The sequence below is a fragment of the Panthera onca genome, chromosome C1, assembly GCF_046562875.1.
Source record: "Panthera onca isolate mPanOnc1 chromosome C1, mPanOnc1 haplotype 2, whole genome shotgun sequence".
In the NCBI taxonomy this organism is placed as follows: domain Eukaryota; kingdom Metazoa; phylum Chordata; class Mammalia; order Carnivora; family Felidae; genus Panthera; species Panthera onca.
In genome coordinates, this window is record NC_138346.1 from 148684873 (window position 1) to 148699803 (window position 14931).

Below are 14931 nucleotides of genomic sequence, written 5' to 3' on the forward strand. Positions count from 1 at the left end.
TCCATTAACCCTACTGAAGATGTGCCTGAAGGGGCTTGGTTTAACATAACAGCTCCATCTCTACTTGGTGGCACTCCTTAGCACACTGGGGTCAATCAGTGTTGGCAGGCTATGGTGAAAATGGCTTTACCCCACTCTTTAGTCTCCAGAGGAGGAAATTCACATCCTTATTGATATGTGATCAGTCACCCCTCCTGTGTCCCCCAGTTCCATCAGCTCCCTACATTTCCCATCTGTGTCTGAGCTGTCAGCCTACCAGACAGTGCCTCTCTCCAGAGTTTTATCTTGGGTGGCTGTGTTTTAAAACCCCGCACTTCAGAGACCCCCACAATTTGGACCTGCAGTGATTTTATGGGGGAGGTTCTCACCACGCTGTGGCTAGCTTGTCCCAGGAAACAGCTATCCCACCATGCAGTGGCAGTGGCTCAGAGTTTATGGTAAATTGAAACACATAGATGGTGCCAGGGTTTGCTGCCCTCAGCTGGGATCTTTATTTCTATATGGGTGAATGTGGAGGCTTGATGTTGCCCAAAGGGTCTTTTGCCTGTAGAGAGGCTGTATCACCTCTACCAGATGCACTCCACGCAGGGGAGCTACTTCTCCCTGGGAGACCCAAGGGATCCTCCAACTGGACTGCTACCTGTTCCCAGGGCTCCACCCTGTTTCCTCACTAGAGCACCACCAGGGGCTGACCTCTGAAACTTGAGACTACTCTGTTGTTTATAAAAAACTGATGGTATTGAAACCCTCTCCTTTTTCCCTATTAATGGTATGGGGAACAGTTTTCTTATGCAGTCCCCTGTGGTGTTTTCATTCTTTCTCTCTAGCTGCTTTCAGGAGGAGTGCTTTCTTATACAAACCCAATGTGCTGCTCTCTCTCACGCGCTCTCTCTGTCTCTCTCTCTCTCATCTTTCTCCTCCACAAAAACTGCTCCTTCTCTTCTTTGACACCGTGGCTCTTCTGTCCCCTAATTCACCTCTTCAAACCACATAGCTGCAATGTTCTCTCTTTCAAATTATGCAGATTGGGGTGCCTGAGTGGCTCAGTTGGTTAAGCGACTGACTTCGGCTCGGGTCATGATCCCACGGTTTTTGGTTTCGGGCTGCACGGGGCTCTGTGCTGACAGCTCAGAGCCTGGAGCCTGCTTTGGGTTCTGTGTCTCCCTTTCTCTCTCTGCCCCTCCCTGGCTCACACTCTGTCTCTCTCAAAAATAAATAAACGTTAAAAAAAATAAAAAAAATAATTATGCAGATTGTTCTGTTAATCCCCAGATTGATTTCCTAGGTGTTCAAAAGGATTTGATGCTGATCTAGCTGTGTGAGAGGGATGAAAGGAGCCTAGGATCCCCTTAATACTCTGCCATCTTAACTTCTCCTGCAAGTCCTTTGCATTGCAATACAAAATTTAGCATCAGCTTTTCAATTCCATGAAAAAAAAATCTGTTGGGTCTGATAGGATTGCATTGAATTTATACATCAGCTTGAGGAGAATTGACATCTTTATAATGCTGAGACTTTCAATCCATGGGCATGGCATGTCTCATTTTAAGTTTTATTTAATTGATCTCAACAATATCTTATTGTTTTCGGGGTGGAGGTCTTGTTAATCTTTCATTAGATCTACTCCTAGGTTGTTTTGGGGGGTGACCTATCCTAAATGGTATTTTTATAAATTTTCATTTCCTACTTGTTTATTGCTGGTGTATAGAAATATAAGAGATTTTTATGTATTGACCTTATATTCAGTGAGTTTGCTAAATTCTTATTTTTAATAATTTCTAGATTCTTTTGGATTTTATGTATAATTATGCCACCTATGAATAATAACCTGTTTCTTTCTTTTCAACTTAGGTCTTTTACTTTGTTTCCTTCACTTATTACACTTGCTAGGATTTCCAGTATAATGTTGAATACAGATGGAGAGAATGGATATCTTTTCTTCTGTTCCCAATCCTAGGTGGAAAAGCATTCTATATTTCACCATAAAGTATGCCATTATCTAGAGATATTTTATAGATATCTTTATCAGATTAAGAAAGTTTCCTATTCCCAGTTTGCTCTGAGTTTTCTTTCTTCTTTTTTAACATTTACTTATTTATTTTGAGAGAGGGAGAGAGCACACAAGCAGGGGAAGAGCAGAGAGAGGGAGAGAGAGAATCCTAAGCAGGCTCCATGCTGGCAGCACAGAGCCCATTGCAGGGCTCAATCTCACGAACTGTGAGATCATGACCTGAGCCGAAATCAAGAGTCATATGCTCAACTGACTGAGCCACCCAGGTGTTCCCTTAGTTTCCTTTTTTAAAATTATGAATAGGTGCTGAATTTTATCAAATGCTTTTTATGCATCTATTGAGGTGATTGATTTTTCTTCTTTGTTATGGTAACATGGTGACTTACAATGATTTTTCAATGTTAAATCAACCTTATATTTGTAGTATAAATTCTATTTGATCATGATGTGGTATCCTTTTAATTTGCTAATATTTTGTTTAGGATTTTTGCATCTATGTTCAAGACAAAGATTGGTCTATACTTTTCCTTTCTTGTAATGTCCTTGCCAGGTATTAGTATCAAAGCTATCTGCCTCAAAAAATGAGTTGGAACAAATTTCCTCTTTTTTTCTATTCTCCAGAATAGTTTGTCTAAAACCGATATTATTTCTTTCTTAAATTTCCTTCTGTTGCTTTCATTTCATCATGTAAGAAATTTTGATGTGTTGTATTTTAATTATCATTGTTCCAAATATTTTCTAACTTTTAAGTTCTTTTTTAACATATGAGCCAAGTAGAAATATGTTGCTTAATTTCCCAGACCTTTGGAAATTCTATAATTAAGCTATTATTGATTTCTAGCTTAATTTCACTGTAGTCAGAAAATACACTCTAAAATTTAAATACTTGAAATTTGTTGAGACTTCCTTTTTGAATCAGATTATGGTTTATTGTGGTAAAATCTTCCATGGGCACTTGAGAAAAATGGGCATTCTGTAGTTAGGTATAGCATTCTAAATATGTTAGGCCAAGTTGGTTAACCACATTATTCAGATCTTCTTCTTATCAATTTCTTGTCTATTCTTTCAGTTATTGATAGAGTTGTATTAAGATCTCTAATTATGATTGTGAATTTTTATATTTATTTTCTTCTTTCTCTTTTCTTTTCTTCTTCTTCTTCTTCTTCTTCTTCTTCTTCTTCTTCTTCTTCTTTTTAGTTCAGTCAATTTTTGCTTTATACATTTGAAAGCTGTTATTTGATGAATAAAAGTCTAGGGTTGTTATATCATTATCATAAAATGTCTTTTCTGTAGTACCTAAATTTTCTCTAATATTATCTCTTGCATCAAATCTACTTTTTTTAATGACATTGCTATGGTATACTGGTATTTTGAATACTGAAAATAAAAGCAAAATAAATACAACACTAGCTCGCACAGCTAGTACAATGCCTGGCACATAAAATTTGTTTAATAAACAAAGTCTATTTATACTTCACCTTCTCTCCCACTTACCCAAAATTTAGCCTTGTGGGGAAAGATAGGAGAGAAACCAACAGGATAGAGAAAGCTGGAGCGTTAAATTAGATTGTATCAAGTAAGAATGACCAAAGTATATTGTAAGGATATGGAACTTAAGAGTCAGTTTTAAGGTGTTTGCCATATAGGACCCCAATATGACTCCTACCTCCAACTCCTAGTTCATTACCTCTTTTAGTAATGGTAATAATAAGACCATCAAGAAACAGGTATTCATATACTGTTGATGCAAGTAAAATTGGTATAACTGCTTTGAGGGGAAATGTTGATCAAAATTTAAGTGTGTGTATCTTTCAACATAACAATTCCACTCCTAGGAATTTACCCTACAAATATACTCACACAGGTGCATGAGATTACACTTAAAAGGGACAAACTCATAAGATTATATGCACAAGGTTAATATAAACTGTCCCTAAAAGTCTACTTTATAATAGCAAGAAACTGAACTACTCAAATTTCTTTTAATAAAGGAATAAATAAGTAAGCTTATTTATTTCAAGTCTACTCTATCACATCCTACTTAACCATCTGTACTTTTTATAATAGCATGTATTACTTTTGTAATTGAAACAAGTTTATACATAAAAATAAAAATTTTGGATTAAAGACCATCCTTTTGAAATACTTAACATATTGACATAAGAGTCAATATGTCTTCTTTACTCTAAATTTCTAATTTTTTTCTTTACTTTTCTATTTTTTTTATCCCACTTTCTTTTCCTTTTATCTTTTTCATGCTCTTGCTTCTTATTTCCTATCTTGGCATGAAGTGAGGTCATGTCAATTTTAGAAAAGTTCCTCTTGGCTGTTTGTTAATTTATACTGCTCCTGCTCCACAGAGCCAAGGAGGTAGGAAAGTAATTACCCACTGTACTGGATAGCTTCCTTCTCCTTGTGCCCTTGAGGCAATTGTTTTCAGAAACAGCTTTTTTTGATAAGACTCAGCAGCCTGTAGATGAGAGGGAGTGGGAAATAAAATTGGCCGCCAGCTGGGTCACTCTCCACCCTACCCAGAAACCATCCTGCTGATAAGAGTTAGATATATTCTAAGTGCAAGAGGGAGGCATTCTTTTGAACCTTGGGGATCAGGCTCTAATTACCTCCATGGGTATGAACATATGTTTCTATGTCCTTGAGTGCTCCTCTCTCTATCATCATGTACTCTGTAATCAGTATCCTTAACTTTCATATCTTATTTTGTCTCTTTCTTTGGGCCTGATCTGTGCCTTTTGTGTTTCCTCTGATACACAATAAATCAGATTCTCATTTCCTTAGCGCCCACTTCTCATCTGGCTTCCCCGCTGCTTCTATTCCCTGTTTCCCTATATTTTACATTCATAAATGACCACACATATCTTAATATGTAATAAAACACACTCCTACTTTATATTCATTCCTCCTTATAATTTTTTCATCAATTGGATTTTTATCAACCTTTTGAATTTGTATCCTCTATCATGGACCATCTTTATTTAAAATATTTTTTCTCTTCATTCTTGTCTTCCCAACCTCATTTAAATCTGACTCACAGGTTTTTTTTTTTTTTAAGTTTATTTGTTCTGAGGGAGAAAGAGAGAGAGAGAGTGAGAGAGTGAGCACGTGCGGGAGCAGGGAAGTGGGAGAGATTGAGGGAGAGAGAGAATCCCAAGCAGGCTCCATGCTGTCAGCACAAAGCCTAACTCATGGCTCAGTCTCATGACCCATGAGATCATGACCTGAGCTGAGATCAAGAGTTAGACACTTAGCTGACTGAGCCACCCAGGCACCCCTGCCTCACAGTTTTGTGTTGCCCCTTCCCCCTTCACTAAAGTCACTTTTTCTTATATTCATGTATTGAATATCCCTACAAATGACCCCTTTCACTTCTGTCTATAAAGCAAGGTTTCTCAACCTTGGGACTATTGACATTTTTAGCTGAGTATTTCTTTGTTGTGGGGGCTGTCCTGTGCATTGTAGGTTGTTTAAGCGGCATCCCTGGCCTCTACTTACTAGAGAACTCCTTACCTGTGATAATCAAAAATGTCCACAGATATTGCCAAATGTCCCCTGGAAGGGTAAAGTTACCTCTGTTTGAGAAGCATTGCTGTAAAGATTGCTAACAGGTAAAGATATAATAAATTCATTCATATTAAGTTTCTCTCGAGGTAAAGTTTACGTCTGATAAAATGCACAGATCAAGTGTACACAGATAAATGAATGTTGACAAATGCGTAACCACCATCTCAATGAATGTATATAAATTTTCATTGCTCCAGAAAGCCTCCTTGTGCCCCTTCCAGTCACCTCCAACCCTTCTGTTCTGAGACAACCAACCACTCTTATGATTTCCATATCCAGAAAATATTCTTATTCTTGAACTTTTTAATAAGTGGAATTATACAGTATGTGTTCTTTTGAGTCTGACTTAGTTAACTCAAGATAATGCTTTTTAGATTCATGCACATTGTTGCATGTGTCAGTTGTTTGTTTCTTTTTGTTGCTGAATGGTATTCTCTTGTGAAGTCATACAAATAGAAACATTTGTTTTATCCATTCTGTTAATAAAAACTTGGTTGTTTCCAGTTTGGGGTTATTATGAATAAAGTGGCTATAAAACTCTTGAGGAAGTCTTTTGGTGGACATCGTTTTATCTCTCTTGAGGTGGAACTGCTGGGTAAAAGGTTAGATATATGCATAACTTTTAAGAAACTGCCAAGCAGTATTCCAAAGTGCGTGCACACTCACCAATATCGGAAACTTCCCATTGTTCCACATCCTTGTTGACATTTTCTTGTCAATCTTTATACCTTTGCTGGTGGGAATGAAGAACTATATTGTGATATTTATCATTTTAATTTGTTGGTGGCTAATGGTGTTGATAGCCTTGGTGTGTATGTGCTTATTGGCCATTTATATATCCTCTTTGTCAAGTGTCTGCTTAAATCTTTTGCCCATTTTTTGAGGCACCTGGGTGGCTCAGTTGGTTGAGTGTCCGACTTCAGCTCAGGTCATGATCTCACAGTTCGTGAGTTTGAGCCCCGCATCAGGCTCTGTGCTGATGGCTCAGAGCCTGGAACCTGCTTTGAATTCTGTGTCTCCCTCTCTCTCTGCCCCTCCCTCACTTACTCTCTCTCTCAAAAATAAATAAACATTAAAAAATTTAAAAAAATATTTTCCCCATTTTTATTGGGTTCTTTATCTTTTGTCACTGATTTGTAACATTTTTACATATTCTAGATCTGACTTCTTTGTCAGACATATGTGTTGTGAGTATTTCTTCCACTCTGTGGCTTGCCTTTTCATTATTAACAGTGCCCTTTGATGAGCACAAATATTTAGTGTTGATGCAGTCCAGCTTATTTTTTTTCCTTTTATGCTTAGTGTTATCTCTGTTATAAGAAATCTTTCTACACTATACTTATGAAGATATTATATTTTTTCTACAAATATATGTCTTAATTCATTTTTATACCTATGATTCATTGTGAATTCATATTTTTATAAGGTAGGAGTAAAATCACTTTCCCAAACATATGTTTACTTGTTCCATCATCATTTATTGAAAAGAAATCTCCTTTATCCATTGAGTTGCCTTCCCCCATTGATTTGCCCCCATTGATTGCCTTTGTAGAAAACCTGTTGACCATATGTGTGCAGGTCTATTTCTGGACTCTATATTCTGGGATATGTTTTATGGTATAGCACATGATCTAACTTGGTGACTATTATTAGACACTTAAAAAGAATTTGTACTCTGCACTAGTTGGTTGTAGTGTTTTATAATGTCATAATTGGTTGATAATGTTGTTCAAATTCTTGTTCCATTGTTGAATACTGTTCCATAATATTGAGTTTTCCTATCTAGTTGCCACAGTTTTTGACAGTGGGATATTTATGCCTCTAAGTTTGATTATTGGTTTGTCTATTTCTCCCTTTAGTTCTGGAAATTTTTGTTGCTGTATTTTGAAGTTTTGTTTACAGGTAAATGCAAATTTAGGATTGCTATATCTTATCAGTAAATTTATTTTTTTATCATTATAAAATGACCCTCTTTTTTCTCCTTTCTCAAGGCTTATTTTGTATTATGGTAATATACTAACACCAACTATCTTATGCTTAATGTTTGCATGATACACCATTTCCTCTTCTCACTTTTGACTTCTATGTCTTTAAATTTAAAATATATCTGTTATAAATTCCATATAGTTGGGGGATCCTGGGAAGATGGCAGTGCAGGAGGACGCTGGGCTCACCGCGTGTCCTGCTGATCACTTAGATTCCACCTACACCTGCCTAAATAACCCAGAAAACCGCCAGAGGATTAGCAGAACGGAGTCTCCAGAGCCAAGCTCAGACGAGAGGCCCACAGAAGAGGGTAGGAAGGGCGGCGAGGCGGTGCGCGCTCCACGGACTGGTGGGAGGGAGCCGGGGCGGAGGGGCGGCCCGCCGGCCAAGGAGAGCCCCCGAGTCTGGCTGGCAAAAGCAGAGGGGCCGGATGGAGTGTGTTCTGACAGCAAGTGGGACATGACATCTGGAAGGTTATAATCTAACAGCTCTTCTCGGAGAACAGAGAACGGGAGGGCTGGAGGACAACGGGAGGGAGAGTTGTTGAGCCCCGGAAGACAGAGCTCAGCCTGGTGGGGAACAAAGGCGCTCGCCAGCACCATCTCCCTCACCCACCCCCCAGCCAAAATCCCAAAGGGAACCTGTTCCTGCCAGGGAACTTGCTCGCACCAAGCAAACACCCAACATTGTGCTTCTGTGGATCCATCCCTCCGGCGGCGGGTCTGACTGCCTCCCGGTGCCGAAGGCCCCACCTGAAGTGGACAACCGAAGGAAAAGTGAGCTGAGCCTGCCCCTCCCTCCCCCGTGCACCTTGCCAATCCACCCCAGCTAATACGCCAGATCCCCAGCACCACAAGCCTGGCAGTGTGCAAGTAGCCCAGTTGGGCCATGCCACCCCACAGTGAATCCCGCCCCTAGGAGAGGGGAAGAGAAGGCACACACCAGTCTGACTGTGGCCCCAGCGGTGGGCTGGGGGCAGACATCAGGTCAGACTGCGGCCCTGCCCACCAACTCCAGTTATACACCACAGCACAGGGGAAGTGCCCTGCAGGTCCTCACCACTCCAGGGACTATCCAAAATGACCAAACGGAAGAATTCCCCTCAGAAGAATCTCCAGGAAATAACAACAGCCAATGAGCTGATCAAAAAGGATTTAAATAATATAACAGAAAGTGAATTTAGAATAATAGTCATAAAATTAATCGCTGGGCTTGAAAACAGTATACAGGACAGCAGAGAATCTCTTGCCACAGAGATCAAGGGACTAAGGAACAGTCACGAGGAGCTGACAAGCGCTTTAAACGAAATGCAAAACAAAATGGAAACCACGACGGCTCGGATTGAAGAGGCAGAGGAGAGAATAGGTGAACTAGAAGATAAAGTTAGGGAAAAAGAGGAAGCTGAGAGAAAGAGAGATAAAAAAATCCAGGAGTATGAGGGGAAAATCAGAGAACTATGTGATACACTAAAAAGAAATAATATACGCATAATTGGTATCCCAGAGGAGGAAGAGAGAGGGAAAGGTGCTGAAGGGGTACTTGAACAAATTATAGCTGAGAACTTCCCTGAACTGGGGAAGGAAAAAGGCATTGAAATCCAAGAGGCACAGAGAACTCCCTTCAGACGTAACTTGAATCGATCTTCTGCACGACATATCATAGTGAAACTGGCAAAATACAAGGATAAAGAGAAAATTCTGAAAGCAGCAAGGGATAAACGTGCCCTCACATATAAAGGGAGACCTATAAGACTCGTGACTGATCTCTCTTTTGAAACTTGGCAAGGCAGAAAGGCTTGGCACGATATCTTCAGTGTGCTAAACAGAAAAAATATGCAGCCGAGAATCCTTTATCCAGCAAGTCTGTCATTTAGAATAGAAGGAGAGATAAAGGTCTTCCCAAACAAACAAAAACTGAAGGAATTTGTCACCACAAAACCAGCCCTACAAGAGATCCTAAGGGGGATCCTGTGAGACAAAGTACCAGAGACATCACTACAAACATAAAACATACAGACATCACAATGACTCTAAACCCGTATCTTTCTATAATAACACTGAATGTAAATGGATTAAATGCACCAACCAAAAGACATAGGGTATCAGAATGGATAAAAAAACAAGACCCATCTATTTGCTGTCTACAAGAGACTCATTTTAGATCTGAGGACACCTTTAGATTGAGAGTGAGGGGATGGAGAACTATTTATCATGCTCCTGGAAGCCAAAAGAAAGCTGGAGTAGCCATACTTATATCAGACAAACTAGACTTTAAATTAAAGGCTGTAACAAGAGATGAAGAAGGGCATTATATAATAATTACAGGGTCTATCCATCAGGAAGAGCTAACAATTATACATGTCTATGCGCCGAATACCGAAGCCCCCAGATATATAAAACAATTACTCATAAACATAAGCAACCTTATTGATAAGAATGTGGTCATTGCAGGGGACTTTAACACCCCACTTACAGAAATGGATAGATCATCTAGACACACGGTCAATAAAGAAACAAGGGCCCTGAATGATACATTGGATCACATGGACTTGACAGATCTATTTAGAACTCTGCATCCCAAAGCAACAGAATATACTTTCTTCTTGAGTGCACATGGAACATTCTCCAAGATAGATCATATACTGGGTCACAAAACAGCCCTTCATAAGTATACAAGAATTGAAATTATACCATGCATACTTTCAGACCACAATGCTATGAAGCCTGAAATCAACCACAGGAAAAAGTCTGAAAAACCTCCAAAAGGATGGAGGTTAAAGAACACCCTACTAAAGAATGAATGGGTCAACCAGGCAATTAGAGAAGAAATTAAAAAATATATGGAAACAAATGAAAATGAAAGTACAACAATCCAAACACTTTGGGATGCAGCGAAGGCAGGCCTGAGAGGAAAATACATTGCAATCCAAGCCTATCTCAAGAAACAAGAAAAATCCCAAATACAAAATCTAATAGCACACCTAAGGGAAATAGAAGCAGAATAGCAAAGACACCCCAAACCCGGCAGAAGAAGAGAAATAATAAAGATCAGAGCAGAAATAAACAATATAGAATCTAAAAAAACTCTAGAGCATTTCAACAAAACCAAGAGTTGGTTTTTTGAAAAAATAAACAAAATTGATAAACCTCTAGCCACACTTCTCAAAAAGAAAAGGGAGATGACCCAAATAGATAAAATCATGAATGAAAATGGAATTATTACAACCAACCCCTCAGAGATACAAGCAATTATCAGGGAATATTATGAAAAATTATATGCCAACAAACTGGACAACCTGGAAGAAATGGACAAATTCCTAAACACCCACACTCTTCCAAAACTCAATCAGGAGGAAATAGAAAGCTTGAACAGACCCATAACCAGCGAAGAAATTGAATCGGTTATCAAAAATCTCCCAACAAATAAGAGTCCAGGACCAGATGGCTTCCCGGGGAGTTCTACAAGACATTTAAAGCAGAGATAATACCTGTCCTTCTCAAGCTATTCCAAGAAATAGAAAGGGAAGGAAAACTTCCAGACTCATTCTATGAAGCCAGTATTACTTTGATTCCTAAACCAGACAGAGACCCAGTAAAAAAAGAGAACTACAGGCCAATATCCCTGATGAATATGGATGCAAAAATTCTCAATAAGATACTAGCAAATCGAATTCAACAGCATATAAAAAGAATTATTCACCATGATCCAGTGGGATTCATTCCTGGGATGCAGGGCTGGTTCAACATTTGCAAATCAATCAACATGATACATCACATTAATAAAAGAAAAGATAAGAACCATATGATCCTGTCAATCGATGCATAAAAGGCCTTTGACAAAATCCAGCAAACTTTCTTAATAAAAACCCTTGAGAAAGTCGGGATAGAAGGAACATACTTAAAGATCATAAAAACCATTTATGAAAAGCCCACAGCTAACATCATCCTCAATGGGGAAAAACAGAGCTTTTCCCCTGAGACCAGGAACATGACAGGGATGTGCACTCTCACCGCTGTTGTTTACCATAGTGTTGGAAGTTCTAGCATCAGCAATCAGACAACAAAAGGAAATCAAAGGCATCAAAATTGGCAAAGATGAAGTTAAGCTTTCACTTTTTGCAGATGACATGATATTATACATGGATAATCTGATAGACTCCACCAGAAGTCTGCTAGAACTGATACATGAATTCAGCAAAGTTGCAGGATACAAAATCAATGTACAGAAATCAGTTGCAGTCTTATACACTAATAATGAAGCAGCAGAAAGACAAATAAAGAAACTGATCCCATTCACAATTGCACCAAGAAGCATAAAATACCTAGGAATAAACCTAACCAAAGATGTAAAAGATCTGTATGCTGAAAACTATAGAAAGCTTATGAAGGAAATTGAAGAAGATATAAAGAAATGGAAAAACATTCCATGCTCATGGATTGGAAGAATAGATATTGTCAAAATGTCAATACTACCCAAAGATATCTACGCATTCAATGCAATCCCAATCAAAATTGCACCAGCATTCTTCTCAAAACTAGAACAAGCAATCCTAAAATTCATATGGAACCACAAAAGGCCCCGAATAGCCAAAGTAATTTTGAAGAAGACCAAAGCAGGAGGCATCACAATCCCAGACTTTAGCCTCTACTACAAAGCTGTCATCATCAAGACAGCATGGTATTGTCCCAAAAACAGACACATAGACTAATGGAATGGAATAGAAACCCCAGAACTAGACCCACAAACATATGGCCAACTAGTCTTTGACAAAGCAGGAAAGAATATCCAATGGAAAAAAGACAGTCTCTTTAACAAATGGTGCTGGGAGAACTGGACAGCAACATGCAGAAGATTGAAAGAGACCCCTTTCTCATACCATTCACAAAAATAAACTTAAAATAGATAAAGGACCTGAATGTGAGACAGGAAACCATCAAAACCCTAGAGGAGAAAGCAGGAAAAGACCTCTCTGACCTCAGCTGTAGCAATTTCTTACTTGACACATCCCCAAAGGCAAGGGAATTAAAAGCAAAAATGAACTACTGAGACATCATGAAGATAAAAAGCTTCTGCACAGCAAAGGAAACAACAAAACTAAAAGGCAACCAACAGAATGGGAAAAGATATTTGCAAATGACATATCGGACAAAGGGCTAGTATCCAAAATCTATAAAGAACTCACCAAACTCCACACCCAAAAAACAAATAACCCAGTGAAGAAATGGGCAGAAAACATGAATAGACACTTATCTAAAGAAGACATCCTGATGGCCAACAGGCACATGAAAATATGCCCAACGTCGCTCCTCATCAGGGAAATACAAATCAAAACCACACTCAGATATCACCTCACGCCAGTCAGAGTGGCCAAAATGAACAAATCAGGAGACTATAGATGCTGGAGAGGATGTGGAGAAACGGGAACCCTCTTGCACTGTTAGTGGGAATGCAAATTGGTGCAGCCACTCTGGAAAACAGTGTGGAGGTTCCTCAAAAAATTAAAAATAGACCTACCCTATGACCCAGCAATAGCACTGCTAGGAATTTACCCAAGGGATACAGGAGTGCTGATGCATAGGGGCACTTGTACCCCAATGTTTATAGCAGCACTCTCAACAATAGCCAAATTATGGAAAGAGCCTAAATGTCCATCAACTGATGAATGGATAAAGAAATTGTGGTTTATATACACAATGGAGTACTACGTGGCAATGAGAAAGAATGAAATATGGCCCTTTGTAGCAACGTGGATGGAACTGGAGAGTGTGATGCTAAGTGAAATAAGCCATACAGAGAAAGACAGATACCATATGTTTTCACTCTTATGTGGATCCTGAGAAACTTAACAGAAACCCATGGGGGAGGGGAAGAAAAAAAAAAGAGGTTAGAGTGGGAGAGAGCCAAAGCATAAGAGACTGTTAAAAACTGAGAACAAACTGAAGGTTGATGGGGGGTGGGAGGGAGGGGAGGGTGGGTGATGGGTATTGAGGAGGGCACCTTTTGGGATGAGCACTGGTTGTTGTATGGAAACCAATTTGACAATAAACCTCATATATTGAAAAAAATAAAAGAAAATAAATTCCATATAGTTGAATCTTGCTTTTTGTTTAATCAAGTCAAAAAATCTCTGCTTTTTAGTAGTTCTATTTATATTTAATATAATTATTAATTTAGCTGGCTTTCAGCCTACCTTCTTGCTATTTGCTTTCTGTTATTTCATTCTGTTTTTTGTTCCTTTATTTTATCTTGTTTTCTTTTGTGGTAATTGGTTAGTTTTAGTGTTCCATTTTATCACATTTATTAGATTTTTAGATATACCTTTCTCTATTATTAATGGGTGGCAAGGGAATTATAATATGCCTTCTTAATTGATCCCAGTCTACTTGAATATACAACTTTCAACAGTGTAAGTCTGTTCTGCTCTTACTGTCATACATCTTACTTCTTTATGTTATTAATAACACAACACATTGTTTTTATTTTTAGTTTAAACAGTCAATTGCCTTTTAAAGGAATTGAAAGTAAAAAAAAGAAAACCAACAATATATTACATTCACCTATTTATCATTTCCAAGGATCTGCATTCCATGCTGTAGATCTGTATTTTCACCAGACATTTTCCTTCAGCTTAAAGAAATTACTTTGGTATTTCTTGCTGATGAACACGATTGCAGCTTTTATCTATGTGCCTTTATTTTGAAAGGTATTTTTGCTCAATAGAGAGTTCTGCATTGACAGATTTTTCTTCTATCACTTAAAGATGTCATTTTGTTGTCTTCTGGTCTCAACTGGTTCTGATGAGTAATCAGTCATTATTTCTATTATATACTGAGGTGCTATTTTTTTTGCATAAATCCTATGTTAGGTTTACTGAGGATCTCAGATCTATAGGCTGATAGTTTAAGTCAAATTTGGAAAAATTTCAACCAATATTTCTTTGAATATTTTTATGCTCCCTTTTTTCTTCTTCTACTTCTGGGACTAATTGTTATGTGTGTTAAACTTTTTGATAGTGTTCCACCTATCATTCTGGCTTTTCCATTTTTAAAAAATGAAATGCTTCCTTCAGTTTGCATGATTTCCATTTTTATTTCTTCAAATCATTTGATCATTTCTTCTGTAGTACCAGTCTGTTGTTAATCCATTACAAAAATCTTCTTTCATATATTGTATTTTTCTATTTTAGTGTTCTCATTTACTTCTTTTTAGAGTTTTGGCATCTTTCCTGAAATTTCTTCTCTTTTCATTACTTTTTCCTATTTTTACCTATAACTTACCATATTTATAATAGTTATTGTAAACTCATTGGATGCTAATTTCTAATCTGGATAAATTTTGGATCTTCTCTTAACAGA